The sequence below is a fragment of the Xenopus laevis genome, chromosome 7S (genome assembly GCF_017654675.1).
Source record: "Xenopus laevis strain J_2021 chromosome 7S, Xenopus_laevis_v10.1, whole genome shotgun sequence".
NCBI lineage: Eukaryota > Metazoa > Chordata > Amphibia > Anura > Pipidae > Xenopus > Xenopus laevis.
The window spans coordinates 96128890-96145187 of record NC_054384.1 but is presented as its reverse complement, the minus strand read 5'-3'; positions in this window follow the sequence as shown (position 1 = coordinate 96145187).

Here is a 16298-nt window from a genome sequence, read left to right as displayed (position 1 = left end):
AAGAAACGGCAAAAACGTGCAAATGGCTGCATCAATTTTGACGATTGTGTCAATTTTGACATCGGCGTTAAATTCAATAGGCGTCTGAATAGTGTTGATGCGCAACAGTTTTGACGCAAGCAACTTTTCTGCTTAGCAGCGGAGCTCTGGGGTGCCGTGTTCAGATTCTTTGGTATCTTCGTGACGTGAGCACCGACACCTCAGCTGTTGGCGCATGCTCTGTTGGAATCAGACAGTTCCGAAATTTATGGAAAAGAAAGAAGAGGATCCAGAAGATACCGGAGTGACTGAACATGCCGCCACTAAGCTCCGCTGCTCTACTCTGCAAATTTAGGTCAGTATTCTTGCTGAACACTATGTGGGGAGGAAGCAGGGAGGGGGGCAAGTCAATAGGGATGGGCGAATAAATTCGGCAGGCGCGAATTTCTGCTTTTCGCCACCAGCAAATAAATTCCTGCAAAAATTTGTCTGTGTTAAAAAATTTTGGACGCGCAGCAGAAAAGTCGCTTGCGTCAAAACTGCCGCGCATTAACACTATTCAGACGCAGTCATTCGCAAATTTTTCATGGTTTCTTGGAGATTCGCAAATTTTCCAGGAGAAATTTGCCCATCACTAACAGTGGAGAAGGCGAAAGGTGGCTTTTAACTGTGGGGGGGGTTCTCCTTTAAGTATTAATTTTGGGGGTATCAACAGATACAGGTAACATAATTTGCATTAACTATAATGGAGGGGGCAAAAAAGGGAAAATATAAATGTACAATTTGCATTAAAACACTATGTCCATTTCTTCTCGTTTCCTATACTGTACATTCTTTCTATCCCCCTCTCCGCATATTTTTCTCTCATTTTCTCATTTTTCTTTTAATCCTACAAATGATTGTCTGATAATTTAAGATTTATGGTTTCATTAATTCTGTCTCTATTGGGGTTTTCAGTATAGGAGCTAGAGTATGGCTGAGATTTGTTCAGCTTGAATACATGGAGAAATGACTGATGGCTGTGATGCTGTCCCAGTGAAGCTTCCTATCAATTATGTAGACCAACTATTGATACAGTGCTAGAATACAGAGCCGTGTTCTTTCAGCAAGAAGCAACATGGCTTAAATCTGCTGGAAGGCTTACACTGCGCCTGTCACTCTGAGACAGCTATTCTTCGTGTACCAACAAAAGGTTAGAAAAAAAGATGCATCAAAAGATTGCGCTACATGGGTACAATCTAGCATCTTCAATAAAGCATCAATAGTTTGGCCCAACTGTTTCTGCGGCTGTCTGTCTGTATAGCCTATGTTTAATGAGTTCACTCATCGACAGGACTTGCTGTTAGGGAGCCCCGATTTCGAGTGGTGAAATAAAACTTCTAAAACTAAATATCCTAATGACTTGGTGTCTATTTTATAATATACAAAACTAAAAAACCAACGACAATGCATGTTTGCCATTGCTCTGAGGACACCCCTTGCATTAGTCAGTGACCACTACTTTAGGTTGGTGGCACATTAACTGATATCATTTTTTTACAGTGAGAGCTGTGAAGATGTGGAATTCTCTCCCTGAATCAGTGGTACAGGCTGATACATTAGATAGCTTTAAGAAGGGGTTGGATGGCTTTTTAGCAAGTGAGGGAATACAGGGTTATGGGAGATAGCTAATAGTACAAGTTGATGCCATTTTGGAGTCAGGAAGGAATTTTTTCTCCTCTGAGGCAAATTGTAGAGGCATCAGATGGGGTTTTTTGCCTTCCTCTGGATCAACTGGCAGTTAGGCAGGTTAAAAAAAGTTAAAAAGATGAACTTGATGGACGTGTGTCTTTTTTCAACCTTACTTACTATGTTACTATGTTTCTCTGTCAGAAAAAGCGTTACTACTTCTACCATTTAAGTGAATTCCCACACAATATAATGACAATGGGTTTTGCCTTTTTTCCTAAGGTCCACCAGTTTACATATCTCCATACTATTCATTAAAATACCTGCCAAGCTTTACATGGCAGACGTGCAACTCTGTGTGTGCTTTAAGTGATAGCAGAGCTATAGAAATGTGCCGCGCTTCTCTCTATAATTGGGGTGTGTGTGACCTAATGACATAATTCATGATGTCATAATGTAAGATCCGGATGAATGTTTACTAGGCAATAAACAATTACTGCACATGCGCACACAAATATTTTTTAAGGAGATTTTAAAAACTGAAGTTCCCCTGAGGGATGGACCTCTAAAACAGGTGACTCCCTGGATAATTGTAGGAGTTGTTTTTGAGGTGTTGTTCTATATACATGTATATGTCTAGGCAGCAGAATAAGTCAGCCATATTCATACACTGAATATTTTCCCCTTAATTAAACCAAAAGCACCCCATAGGAAATTCTTTGCCACTCAAGCAAGTCTCATGATAATGGGAAAGCAAACACAGAAGACAAAATGATTTGACAATAGCAAGAGACCTCAGGTTGTTGTATTCTGCATTCAGTTTGGATTCAGTAAATTTAATTAATTCATTAAAAGGTGTTGTTAGGAAAGGTCAATTTCTATGTATGTATGATTTTCCAAAAAAATGTTTCAGGAATATTAACTTTTATCTCTGTATTTGGGTATGATCGACTTCATTTTAGTCAAACCGCTTGAACAAAAGGTAATTTGTTCTTCGGAGACCACGCTGGGGAAAAAGATTTTAAGATCTTTCTCTCTAAAGCGAGTGCGCTGCCAATATCAGCAGATAATAGATGAGCTTCCATTAGTGCAGAATATCTCAGAGGATACCTGACAGCAGGCTAAATGGTGCCTAAATATGCTACCAGTTGAGGGAAGAACACACAAATCAGCTCAGTGGTAGAGGTACACAATGTACAAATACAGAGCGCATGTATATGAACAAGATAAGAACTATTTCCCCTTGAGAAAATGTAACTATTCACCTTGAAATAATTTGTTGCAACCAAGTAATATTGAGGATTTACTGGATGACTTGTAGACAAGATACAGAACAGTCAAAGGTTGGGTTTTAGCCAAAAGACTAACTTACTGCTTCCAGTAGAGTGGCAGAGAGCATTTATCCCTGTTGTTTACATTTCCTTGTTTTATTTGAAGTGTATCTTCTTTAGCTTGCCACTCACGTTGTCAGGTAGATTATATCCCTCCCCCCACATTTATCCCTCTGACACATTCATTTTAGGAGATATGATAAATGGGAAACCGTGTAATGTGAATGTTTAATATCATATAGTAAAACCCACAACCCACAGGCTAAACTAAAAGTGCTAGTCTAGTTACATGAGAGATGAAGATAAATAGAAAAACAAAACATTCATTAAAGGGATACTGTCATGGGAAAAATTTTTTTTCAAAACGCATCAGTTAAAGGAAAACTATACCCCCAAACAATGTAGGTCTCTATGAAAAGATACTGAGTAAAACAGCTCATGTGTAAAACCCTGCTTCATGTAAATGAACCATTATCATAATAATATACTTTTTTAGTAGTATGTGCCATTGGGTAATCATAAATAGAAAATTGCCATTTTAAAAAATAAGGGCCGCCCCCTGGGATCGTAAGATTCACTGTGCACACATACAAACCACATGTAAGGTCACATGAGCCAATTAACAGACAGAGTTCTGCCTTTTGCTTCCTCACTTCTTCCTGTTACAGTTAGTGTTGTAGTATTTCTGGTCAGGTGATCTCTGAGGCAGCACAGATAGAGTCACGAAATGGTGGTTCAAGGCAAGAGATGTAAAAGGGCAATATTTATGTAAATATATATTCCAGTTTGGTAAGATTCTTTAATATGTCATTCAATTTGATATAAACTATCTGTTGCTTAAGTATTCATTTTGGGGGTATAGTTTTCCTTTAATAGTGCTGCTCCAGCAGAATTCTGCACTGAAATCCATTTCTCAAAAGAGCAAACAGATTTTTTTATATTCAATTTTGAATAACTGACATGGGACTAGACATTTTGTAAATTTCCCAGCTGCCCCAAGTCATGTGACTTGTGCTCTGATAAACTTCAATCACTCTTTACTGCTGTACTGCAAGTTGGAGTGATATCACCCCTCCCTTCCCACCCCCAAGCAGCCAAACAAAAGAACAATGGGAAGGTAACCAGATGGCAGCTCCCTAACACAAGATAACAGCTGCCTGATAGATTTAAGAACAACACTCAATGGTAAAAACCCATGTCCCACTGAGACACATTCAGTTACATTGAGAAGGAAAAACAGCAGCCTGCCAGAAAGCATTTCTCTCCTGAAGTGCAGGCACAAGTCACATGACCAGGGGCAGCTGGGAAATTGACAAAATGTCTGGCCCCATGTCAGATTTCAAAATTGAATATAAAAAAATCAGTTTGCTCTTTTGAGAAATGGATTTCAGTGCAGAATTCTGCTGGAGTAGCATTATTAACTGGTGCGTTTTGAAAAAAAACATGTTTTACGATGACAGGATCCCTTTAATGTAAACCTTTGGCTCTGATAATTCCTGTCTACACTGTAGCTTCAAACCAATCTTCTGAAAAAAAAGCCCATCTGTAGTCTCTCAAAAGGGGAAACCTTCATTATTGTCCTGGATCAACATTTCACAAAAAGTTTTAATACCAGCAGCAAACCTGTTCTTCAGAGAGAAGTGATTGTTACACCTTAGAGGTCCCCAACCATCAGCATCATTCACAATGGTAAAAACAGCCTTGCTCCCTCATGCCTCATCAGAAAGATCAGCAGAATGTAGCTGGCACTCTAGTTGGCACCCTGGAGCACAATGTGATGATGTGGGGGGGGGAGTGTGCACAAAGGCACAACAGAGAGAAGTGCCAGTGGGGGAACAAGGGTCCGGACCAGGGGTAGGCAAAAGAAGAGGTACATACTTGATGCCCCCACTTGCGCCCTAGACACCGGACTCTTTTGAATGTTGATGCTGTGGCTATTTGCACTGTTGTTTGCTAGTGATAGTAAATGAGAATTTGGTAATATTGCACTGGTTCCTTTCCAGTGAGAACTGACAGAACTTACTTAGTTTCGTTCCTTGGCTTCCAATACTCCTACTAGCTAATCATAGAGATAAATCAGGATTTTAAGAATTCTGATTCAGTTTGGTAAAGCACTTGGATTTGTCCAAATCTTGCTGAAAAAGGCCGAATCCTGGCTGAATCCCAAACCAAATCTTGGATTCTGCGCATCCCTACTTTCATTTGTCAGACACTAATATCATAGCAAAATTGAATTTGCTGTTAAAATTCTTCCTTCTGTCCACTTTCAACCTATCAATGCATGAAAGAATAACAGCAGATTTAAGGGGTTTTTCCTGGCTTATATACTCTGTTAGTTTATTCCTAATGCAGAACAACATAACAGCAAGCAAATGTATAGCAGGATCCCAGCTCATCAGTTATTTTCTTTATTCTTCAAACATTCACATTGGGCTGAATTGGACCATCTCTCTACCTATATATTTCTCTTTGTGTCTAACACTGAATTTTTGGATGGAAGTTGCAAGAGCTGCAATAAAATCACTGCAGGCATTTTTCAGACTGAGTACAAAATATTTATAACTCTGTTCTAATATATAATTTTAACTTTGTGAATTACCAAACAGCTGGAGTTTAAATTAAAAAATGTCCTTTATACCAGCAGAATACTTCTCTCTCTTTTTTCCACTTGGTTATTTCTATTTGTTGAAATGTAGGCTATCTGTAAGGTGGTTTATAATTTATGATATTGAGTCAAAATTAAAAACAAAAGGCTTAGTTACAAACGCAACGCAATTTTGAATGCAATTCATCATGTTGTTTTTACCAAGAAAGTAAAAACACAATTCTAGTGTAATTGTGGCTCCAATTGAGCTCAGATTTGTACTCACAGCAATTGGATCTGCCATGTTAAAATACACTCAATTTTGCTTGCCCATTTTGTTATAGTTGTGTTGTGCTTGGGAGTATCAGACCCAAAGGCTCATTTACAACTGCTACCGCACAAATTAAAATGTGCTTTTGGAACTTGTGGACCATATAGTTGAGCTTGTTGCTGCTGCTCAGTTTACAGTAAAGAGCAAGTACTGTATTAATTTTAACACATTGGCCTGAACTGTATCAGGTGTACCACCCCCTTATGACCACAACAACAGTGTGTTGGTACCTCCAAAGTTCCCCTGACTCAATAGGCATGTGGTTAATTAGACAGTCTGGACAAATACAATTGCACTTATGCACAAGTAAAAGGAGTATGTTTAGTATCAGTGGTACGAGTGAAGGTCAAAACAATTCCAAGAAGAAAGCTGCTTGCACAAAAGTTGTTGCACAATTGTTGCATTTCTTGCCAACAAAGTTTTATTTTGTATAAGAAAAGTTTTTGTTTTATTTTATGAGATCCATAAAAGATATTTATTTGTAACTAAATGCATTGTATTCTAAATATCTGCTATGTCCCGCTGCCCTGCATGGCTTCCTTCGCTGCTAGAATGGACATAATATTTCAGTACATCATAGAGCTAAGTTACTATTGCCATTGATGGAAAGGCTAAAATACTAATTGCATCCTTTATGGTCCATGTCACAAAGAATGCGTGGTACTTTTACGTGTGACAATGGTTCAGTTGAATAATACAATAGCAAAGGGACCTTGTGTTACTCAACTACTGCCCATTTTTCATGCAGCACAAAAAGATGTCCTGTTGAGTGCAACATGCAGCGCAAGATTCTTCCGATTAATAAAGCATATCTCAGTTAATAAAGCATTTCTCATTTTATTTAAAACATTTGCAATTGTTGATGCTATTAGCCCTTAAAAAGGTGCTTACACCTTAGAATATACATTTATTTGCACAAAGCATTGATTCTTTTTCATAACAAGTCCTCTAACTCCACTATAACTGATTTATACAAAATCAGAAAGTATCTAAAGATCCAACTTAGGTTTTTACATTTTATATTTATTGCTCTCTGTACTCTTCGGGGCATTTATAAGTCTTTGGAATATATACATAAAGTTAATTAAGATTTCCTTTTTTAATTAAAACCTGTAGCTACTGGTCATTTCTTCACAGATAAGTCTTATCCTACAGCAGTCTTCATTAATGGTGAAATGAAGGTTATGACTAAAGGTCCGAAGCAATGATGAATGTGATTGTCTCTAACCCACAATGGCACCTGACATTTGTCCTGCTATACCTGGGTGAAACACTAGAATGGAGATTAAACAAGGACAAGCAAGATCAACTATTTTGGGGTTGGCTGCTAACAATACATTTATTGAAGAAAGTTGAGTACCCACAAACACAGAAGTTGAAGTGCTTAAAAGGCATGTAAAGTCTAAAATAGAATAAGGCTAGAAATGCTGTATTTTGTATACTAATTAGTGATGGGCGAATTTGCCCCACTTCGCTTCGACAAAAAATTTGTGAATTTCCAGCGAAATTCGCAAAACGGAGAAAAATTCTCGAAATGGCGCCTGCGTTTTTTTGGACGCCGGCGACAATGTACACGCAAATTTGCAGCGAATTCGCACCTGGCAAATAAATTCGCCCATCACTAATACTAAATATAAACATGAACCTACTGCACCATCACAGTCAAAGGGCATGTAAAGTCTAAAATAGAATAAGGCTAGAAATGCTGTATTTTGTATTCTAAATATAAACATGAACTTACTGCACCACAAGCCTAATCAAACAAATAATTTATGCTTTCAAAGTTGGCTACAGGGGGTCACCATCTTGTAACTTTGTTATACATCTTTGCAAGACTAAGACTGTGCACATGCTCAGTGTGGTCTGGGCTGCTTAGGGATCGTCATAAACAAAGCTGCTTGAGTTCTGCATGGCTGGGAAGTAAGGCGGGGGCTCCCCCTGCTGTTCATAAGTATGATTGTTTCCCTGCTCAGCAGTTAGGGGCCGTCTGACAATAATCCACAGCAGTAAATGAAGGGAGAATTTCACTGCATACAGTCAGGTTTCTTATCAAAATGGTCCACATTTTTTAATTAAAGTATATTGGAGATAGGTTTCTTTTTCATTAAAGAAAGTAAAAATGGGATTTTATTTTTTTGCCTTTACATGTCCTTGAAAAACTGTAACTGGAAAACAAAGTGCAGACATTAAGGAGCAGATTTACTAAAGGGCAAAGTGGCCGTCGCTAGCGGAAATTCTCCAGAAATCCCACCCACAGGGACATTGCCAATTTACTAACAGATGTAGAGGACAATTCACTAGCCAAAGAGACCGTCGCTAGTGCAGTTTCACACCCTATCTCCAGGCAAATTTTCGCTCAGGTGAACGATCGTTACACCACAATTTCACTAAAGTTCCTGTAGAGGAAGAAGGGACTTATACAGTAGCAACTGCATCTTGTTGTGAACATAGATGTACTGTTGAACTCATTTTTGGATAATATTCTTGGAAATCTGGGTGAACTGATTGTCTCAAACCCAACTCACCCCACCTTTCCTCGGAACGGCTTCTCTGCCTCTACTGCAACACTCTTCAGTCACCTTAAAATAACAGCCCAATTTTTCAAACTCAGTTGGGACTTGTGAATGGCTCATTTGAGAGCTACCATGAATCTTTTCCTTCCCTGAGAAAAAAAAATATAGGAAAAAATAGTAAGAAACAAGAAACACAGAAAACATCTTAGAGCTCCGCAAGCCTCTCTCTTTATCATTCTTGTCAGCTCGTCCAGCTCCAACTGGCTCACTTAATGGGGGTGACTGCTGAATTGGCCAATTGCCTAGGAAACCGTTGCCATGGAGACATGCATCCTCACCCCCTGCTGGCTTTCATTTTTTTTTCTTTTTGTTTCTTCTTAGAAACTTAGCACTGATCTCCAGTGGGAGACGGGAACAAAGGGCTTATTTTTGTTGTCAACTTTTTAGAAAGAGAACATATCCTTACTTGTAGCGTCTTTTCTAGCAACTGTTCATGTACCAGCAGGGTGAAGTTGTAATTGCTTTTGCTGGGCTTTTAAATCTATTAAATGGGTGACTTCAGAGAGGGCAGTAAACTCGTTTGTGGTATATAATTAACCCATGCACTGCTGGGGCATTCAGCAAATGTTTCAGAATGAAGAAGATATTAATATTTATGAGTTATAAATGTGTTATGGGTGTAATAAGAGGGTTGTCTATGGATATTGCCACAAGCTTAGGAACCCCCACAGAGTGATAATGGGAACATGTAATAGCAGAAGATCTCAGAAGAAAAAGAACCATAAACTCAGCTGCTCTGGAATTCAGAAATCTGAATAACCACTTACTAGTCAATAACGAGTCATGAATCCTATGTGTATAATGACTGTTAATCAATGGATTAGTGATGGAAAGTGATGTTACCAAATGATGTCACAGTCTGCCCTGCTGGGTGGGCCATTCCCCCTAGATTGTTGTGAACCATTGGATTTTTTTGGTCGAGTGATGGTCAAAAAACTAGGAGGGGCAATAAAAGTTGCCATACTGTACATATAGTGACTATCCAGCCATCAATACATGTAAGAGAAATTAGGCACCTGGAAATAAAAGTCACTCAAGTGATATGTCAAATTTGTATATATGCGAAGTGTGTTTAATGAGACCCAAACCATAGTGATGTTCTGGCTGATCCAAAACCTGTGGGTTGACCGCCAAATCTATTTTAATAGAGGTATGGGACCTGTTATCCAGAATGCTCAGGAACTAAGGCTTACCGGATAACAGATCTTTCTGCAGGATTTGGATCTTCATACCTTTAGGGGCCGATTCACTAAGGGTCGAATATCGAGGGTTAATAAACCCTCGATATTCGACTAGGAATTAAAATCCTTCGACTTCAAATATAGAAGTCGAAGGATTTAGCGCAAATAGTGTGATCGAACGATTGAAGGGTCATTCCTTCGATCGAACGATAAAATCCTTCGAATCGTTCGATTCGAAGGATTTTACTCCAAAGATTGAAGGAATATCCTTTGATCAAAAAAAGTTAGCCAAGCCTATGGGGACCTTCCCCATAGGCTAACATTGAGTTCGGTAGCTTTTAGATGGCGAACTAGGGGGTCGAAGTTTTTTTTAAAGAGACAGTACTTCGACTATCGAATGGTCGAATAGCCAAACGATTTTTAGTTTGAATCCTTCAATTCAAAGTCGTAGTCGAAGCTCGAAGTAGCCCATTCGATGGTCAAAGTAGCCCAAAAAAAACTTCGAAATTCGAAGTTTTTTACCTTCGAATCCTTCACTCGAAGTTAGTGAATCGGCCCCTAAGTCTACTGGAAAATCATGTAAACATTGAATAAACACAATAGGCTGGTTTTTCCTCCAATAAGGATTAATTATATATTAGTTTGGATCATGTGCAAGGTGCTGTTTCATTATTTTTGAGAAAAAATAAATAATTTTTTACAATTTGGATCATTTGGTTAAAATGGTGTCTATGGGAGACAGCCATTCTGGAGAATAGATCCTATACCTGTACAACTTTTAAAATATGCCCATAAGTTGATTACAACATATTTTTACTGGATAGCAAAACTGAAGTCTTATTATAGCACCACGATGTACCCGCTGTGTGCCCAAGCTGTTAACTTTAGCTAATTTTTGCAGCTCTTTATTGACTGAATAGAAAATCCCAAGGGGGCGCTTGTTTTGGTAAAAGCCCATTGTATGGTTAATTGCTCTTTTACTGAAATGCCATTCAGTGTCCACAGGCAATGCTGTTATTTTCTATGCTTGTCAGAGTTCTGATAGAGTAGACCACAGTTGGAAGTCACGCTGCAAGCTGCAAAGGGTTATGATAACCTAATCTGCTGACCATAAATTCTCCACGTGCCATTTAACGCCTACATTGCTGGGCTGACTTTCAACGTTGTTGCACTAATTCATCTGTGTTCAGTGCTATGCCATTGTGTGGCCCTCATGTATCTTTAAGTACAGTGTATGGGGCAGATTTACAAAATTCGAGTGAAGATTTCGAATGTAAAAAAATTCGAATTTCGAAGTATTTTTTGGGTACTTCGACCATCGAATTGGTTAAATTCGATCGAATTCAATCGAATTCGAACGATTCGAACGATTCGAAGTAAAAATCGTTCGACTATTCGACCATTCGATAATCGAAGTACTGTCTCTTTAAAAAATACTTCGACCACCTACTTCGGTAGATAAAACCTACCGAAGTCAATGTTAACCTATGGGGAAGGTCCCCATAGGCTTGCCTGTGATTTTTTGATTGAAGGATTTTCCTTCGATCGTTGGATTCAAATCCTTCGAATCGTTCGATTCGAAGGATTTAATCGTTCGATCGAACGAAAAATCCTTTGATCGATCGATCGCAGGATTTGCGCAAAATCGTTCGACTTCGATATTCGAAGTCGAACGATTTTAGTTCCCAGTCGAATATCGAGGGTTAATTAACCCTCGATATTCGACTATTGATGAATCGGCCCCTATGTGTATGGAGATCCAGAGCTGCCATTCTCAGGGATTGAGCTGGAGGGACGGAATTTTTAAATGCGTATTTATCAAAGAGTGAACTTTCACTTTCACCCATTGATAAATATGCCTTTCAAAATCCCATAGAAATGAATTGTGAGCTGCGGAATTTCACTCTAGTGGCGGAACTTCATAAGTGTTCCTGAAGGAAGTACAATTAGAAGCCTAATTATGTATCTTATGATAGATAATAATCAGTCCATAGGTTCTGACCTTTCAAATACAAATCTGATTGGGCCATAAATGTCAAATAATCCATCACATAGGCTGTTAATGATCCAATATCCAAGCATTATTTTTGGCATGTATGTTACAGACAGATTAAGGGAGAAAGAGAACGGGAAAGAGAACAAGAAGTTCACAACACAATGGGGGTTATTTATTAAAGTCTGAATGGCAAAAACTCAAAAAATCTGAATTTTAGTGGAAGAAAACTCAAATATTGCAAGATTTATTATACCCCAAGGTCAGAATCTGAAAATCCAGCATCTCAGACATGAGAAGGTTGTATATAAGTTAATGGGAGAGGTCCCTATCCTATTTGGAAGTTTCTGTGGTCTGCTCTGGAATTAGCCAACTATTTCAGGCCTTTCTAGCAAAAATGCAAAAAAATCGGACTTTTTGGGAAAAAGCCCCAGAAAAATAGAGACTTTCAATCGATTTTATCGAGTTTGTCCCCAATCCGATTAAATTGTGATTTTTTAATAATAAATGAGGTCCAATTGTGGGTTCTAGTTTGGTCGGACTCAGATTTTGATAAACAAGGCCTCCCGTGTCTTTTCAACCTTTTTCTTTCTTGATAACTTCCCAAGTATATGTCTAAAAAAGCTCTAGTTCACCCTTGTGACTAGTGATGAACCTATCTGTCCCATTTCACTTTGACGGGAAATTTGTGAAATGGCAAAAATTTGCAAAATGCATTGCATTGAGTTACTTTTTAGTATGATGTAGAGAGTGATATTCTGAGACAATTTGCAATTGGTTTTAATTTTTTATTATTTATGGTTTTTGAGTTATTTAACTTTTTATTCACCAGCTCTCCAGTTTGCAATTTCAACAATCTGGTTGCAAAGGTTCAGTTCAGCTGCTGGATGACTTTTGAAATCCTTGTGTGTCCCTGGAGTGAGGACAAGTCTTGCTCATGTACCTGCCACATGAAAGCAGCTACCAAATCCAAAGGGAAAGGTATCTTGGGGAAGATAGCACTACCTGGGGACATAAACAGACGCCAACTTTGACGCCGTTGCCCATTTTTTTGCAGGCGTCAAAATCAACGTTTTTTACTAATTTTTTGCCAGTTTCGTGGGAAATTCGTGGCGAAGCGAAAAGGGACAAATTCACCCATCACTAGCTATTATATGAATATAGGGTTTAGCTAGATGGGTAGGGTCCTTTCCAGCCTCTATGCTTGCAGCTTGTGATCATCACCGGGTATAAAATGCTGAGTCACATAAAAAAGAATCTTTATTTAATGCGTGGACTATTTCAGTCTCCGCTGGTGTTTGTGTAATGCAACACACATGCAGCAGAGATACAGTTCTTTTATCAAGCATGAATGGAATTATCACAAGCGCATATCTATAGCAATAAGTCAAATCAACTGGACTTGCTGTATTGAATTGAGAAAGCCAGTTGGATGGCTAGCGAAATGTCTTAAAAAAAATTCTGCAAGTCCAGTTGATTTGACTTATTACTATAGATATACCATGACCTGGATGGATGAATGAGAACCTTCACAAACATATCACCACTACAGCAAATTAAGTGTTATATGAGGAGCAAAAAGATCATGTAGTCTGAGGGTTGGGACAAACAGTATATTGTTGACTAATTAAAAAGAACAAAGGCCCAAATACTGTGACTATTTCATTGAATACAACAGGCCATTAGAATATCCCTTTAGCAAACATTTAGGATGAAATTAGCAAAATGCAAGCACTTCCAGTTTGTTATTGATAATCTCTATCAATCAATATTTATCAATAACAAAGATCACAAGTATTTGGGAAAATTGATGTCCATTACAAAAAAAAAATGAAATGAAAATAAAATTCTGGTCACTAAGAAATTGAATTGCTGTTCCTTTATGAATCGCCTTTTTGCACAAAATTTGTTCTGTTCTGGAAATTTTTTACCTTAGATGAATTGAGTTCAGGAAATAATTACATGCTAGTGGAAATATCTAGTAAACCCTTTTGGTGTTGCGTCCTCAGAATTACAACCACTACGGAAACTGATTATACGGCTCTTCCTGTAGTATTGTATCTATAAATAGAGCTTATTATTCTACAATTGCATGAGGCGACAGTAGCCTCTGGGATCTGCCCCAAATGTAGGAAAGAAGATAAATGGGTGTCATGATTATGTCCCTGCTATCAATTGGTTGCAGATTTTTCCAGAATTCCTGTAGAAAGAAAGCCTTCTATGAATGCAGCTACAGGTATTAGTGAACCAGGGCTGCATACAAGTGTGACAGGGCAGAGGAAAGATGGGAGGGGGGACTCAAGCAAGGCCACACCCCTGCAGAGCAATAGCTGAAAGCTTCTCCTGCATAATAATCATGGCAGGTTGTAGGGTAAATAGAGTCCTAGTGCAGTGGATGGTCCTTGATAATATGATTAGCAATGTGGTGTCTCCATGAAATACAGGGCAATGCTGGCTGCAATAACTAATTTTCAGTGCATTCATAATTAAAGGCTAAGAAGAAAATTTGATGTGTTTCAAGTGTATATTGAAGGATACAGGTTAGTTTTGTGACCTCCATCCTTCCTTATATTACTTATTTGCAGCTATACAGGCTACAAGTCCGAAAAACAATAGCTGAAAGATGTTATTAGTGGTGGATCTGAAGGCACTTGAACAAAACTTGGGGCGTTCCAACTTTAATAGGTAAAAAAAAACATGAAAAAATTAAGTAGTGGATGCATGAACCACAGAACTTTACAGTCCTGGTGCCTGAACAGAGCAGTTAAAGGGACAGTAACACCAAAAAATGAAAGTGTTGTAAAGGAAAGACAATATACGCACATATATAACAGATCAGTTCAGAAGAATCCCATTGTATACTACAGGGCTTATCTGTTATCCGCTGTGTATCCTGTGCCTTTTCTCCTTTTTCAGCTTTGAATGGCTGCCCCCATGGCTACACAGCAGCTTGTTTATATAAACTATAATAGAGTTTTTGAAGCAAACACACCAGTTTTACCAGTGCAACACAACAGTACTTTATATTTCCATTACTATAGGACAATTAAATTGTTTTGGTGTTACTGTTCCTTTAAGGAAACACAGAGCTTTAAAGGAAGAGTTCAGTTTTAAAAAAACAGAACACAACTTCCTACTTTTCAGCTCTCTGACTCTCTAACAGTGACTTGAAGGGGGGGCACATGGGACATAACTGTTCAATGAGTTTGCAATTGACCCTCAGCATTGAGCTCAGATTCAAAAGCAACAGTTACTGCATGACCCATGTGTCCCCTAAAGTCACTGATAGGTTACTGCCTGGTAACCAATCAGTGTACACCAAAAGGGCTGCAAAGCAGGAAGTAGTGTTCTGGCTATTATGTTACACATCCAGTCACTCCAGCCTTTATACATTACATTTTTGGCTTACTAACTAAATTGAAATATATGTTTTATTTTGCCCAGCCTATCTATTTACCCAGTTTTTATTTTTATACTGAACAATTCCTTTAATAAATGTATTTTGCTATTTCAGCTGAACCCTTTAATGACCAGTGCATACAAGCAAGAAGGAATCTCCTTAGATATATTTTGCTGAAGAATGTATTGTCATAGGCAGCAACCTTTCCAACATAGCAGTTTGACAATTTCCTGCTTTGCTGGAGGTGCCACAAAAGCTCACAGAGTGGGACATTGGTGGTGGAAGAATACTGGCTGCTTTTTATGGTTTGGGTTAGGGCCCCTTAATTTAAGAGAAGTAAAATCTTGCTTGAACAGTCTAGAAAATTGTGTGCTTTCAACTTTGTAGTGATAGTATGAGAAGAGCTCTTTTCTCTTTCAGTATGATAATGGCCTGTGCAAAAAGAAAGGTTGATATAGAAATGGTCTATGTCTGGTGTGGAAGAACTTGACTGGCTTGTACGGAGCATAGATCTGAACCCTACTGAAAGCCCATGGGGATAATTTGGTTTTCTCCAGCTGGGATGCAGGACCCATCGTGAACATTCTGTGATGTTCCCCCCAGCCATATTCCAAAATGTAATGGAAATCCTTTTTAGAATAGAAGAGACCATGATAGCAACAAAAGGGGGACCCATAAAGAGACATATAAACACCATGTTTTAGCAATTATATATTCAACAAGCACATGTGGGTGTGTTTACGTGTGTGTTCCTAATTTTGGCCATGTAGCATAGTATGGTTGGACAATCACAACCAATATATTTGTACCATGGATTCAAAGTTCGTCTATGAGACATGGGGCTCTGTGTTTTGCTGACGGTGGAGAATTCTCAACCTCTTCCTAAAATGAAGGATCTCTTTGATTTGGAAATGTACAGATACGTGAAGCTGCCCTGAACATTTTGGGTGGGCTTGAAAAGCAGTGAGAATGATGTGTACCCAATTATTGCATTTAATATCATACACACATAAATAGATATATATTTATATAGTTCACTTGATGGTAGGCTGCAAATGAGGCGACTTCAACACAACAGGATCGGCTAACACGAAATAAATGCTTTTCTTTTCTTCTGACACTGAGCATCCCAGCAGTCTGTCTTTCTCACATACACCACACCTGCTGCTCAGCATCAAGTCTATTAAATAGGCCTAGGGCCTCCTGAAAACCTGGTCTACAGATTTGGGAAACTGTCCCAACTACTCTTGCAGATTCC